We start from the raw sequence: 1457 nt of genomic DNA, 5'->3' as shown, positions 1-1457 counted from the left end.
TTTTTTGGTGTTGTTGCTGTTGTTTGGGGAGGGGGGGGGGTTAATTTAAAAGGAATATCATTGTAAGCTGTGCCTTTAATTAATGCAAATAGCTCGGAGCAGAAGGATTATAAATCTGAACTGCCATACGCCCTCTACGCTGACTTTAACAACTATTCTTATGCTAATCTAGACAGATGCATCAGAGTTGTGGTTTCGCACTTCTGTTTCTCTCGCAGACAAGCTGGTGATGGGTTGCATACAACGTTTACTGTATTGTAGGCTTCGGTTGCATACAATACGCGAAGCGGTAGGTGCGGGTGTTGCGGTATTTTCTGACAATGCTGACTGACAGACCCATGGAGTCCCTAAAGAATGCCAGTGTCGCAGTGACCGGGAGTGGCGTGGGACGGCAGAGCAGGGCTTGTTCTGAGAACTGTGATCTTTTGATCCCTCTCTAGACCACAAACAGCCGTCCGTCCCAATCCCCCTTTTCCCAACCCAGCCTATTGTCTTTCAGACTTTCTGCTTCTCCCTTTCATTCTGTACCCGCTCCTTTTTCTCTTTGTCTCTCTGAGTACCTTTACACTTTTTCAACCCCCTTCCCCCATCCCTCTTACCGTCTGTCTGTCTTTTTCGCTCATATCGGAAATGGATGCTGAGTTCGAGTTGACTGCATTGTTAGAAATTATGGAGGAGGGAGAGAGAGATAGAGAGAGAAAGAGAGAGAGAGAGAGAGAGAGAGAGGTGGGGTGGGAGGACGTTGAACTCATGCAACATCAACACACCCTCTTTTTCAGCAGGGCTTCAGCTAATCGTCGGGCTCGCCGAACCATAAGCTGGTGGTTGGAGGGTGCCACTGCTAGGTCCAGCTTCTTTCATTCCCCTTTTTCCCCCCAGTTCGAATGTCTTATTTTTTTCCCCTACACTACATGGCTGTCATTGTGTCCAATAATATAATATGCTTTAATTTACTGAAATAAACTGACAAAGTGGCAATCAAATTGACAAACGAACACGCTGTATCATACGTCACTCGGGTGCCCCGCTACAGGCCGATCCCAGACTCACGGTTCGGTCCTTGCATGTCGCTGACCACAGAGGGTCGTGAGTCACTGCGCGTGCTCTTGTGTTCTTTCTTTGTCTTTGGCGCATCTGCTTACGTTTGTGGTAGAGATGTGGATGTAATGTCTTGGTTATTTGCATTTGGATGTTTGTAGGCCTATGTATTACATGTGTGCACTATGTAGATGTGTGTGTGTGTGTGAATGTGTGTGTGTGTGTGTGTGTGTGTGTGTGTGCGCGCGCGCGCAGGTGTGTAGGTGTGTGTGCAGGTGTGTTTTTGTGTGTGTATGTGTGTGTCTGGGAGAGAGAGGGTTAGAGAGAGAGAGAGAGTGAGAGAGAGAGAGGGAGAGTGCATGTGTGTATTATGATTGTGTTTGTGTGTGTGTGTCTTTTCAGTGTGTGTGTGTGTGTGT

The sequence above is a fragment of the Aplysia californica genome, unplaced genomic scaffold, assembly GCF_000002075.1.
Source record: "Aplysia californica isolate F4 #8 unplaced genomic scaffold, AplCal3.0 scaffold00204, whole genome shotgun sequence".
In the NCBI taxonomy this organism is placed as follows: Eukaryota; Metazoa; Mollusca; class Gastropoda; order Aplysiida; family Aplysiidae; genus Aplysia; species Aplysia californica.
The sequence above is the reverse complement of the archived record's forward strand: the minus strand, read 5'-3'. Positions refer to the sequence as shown.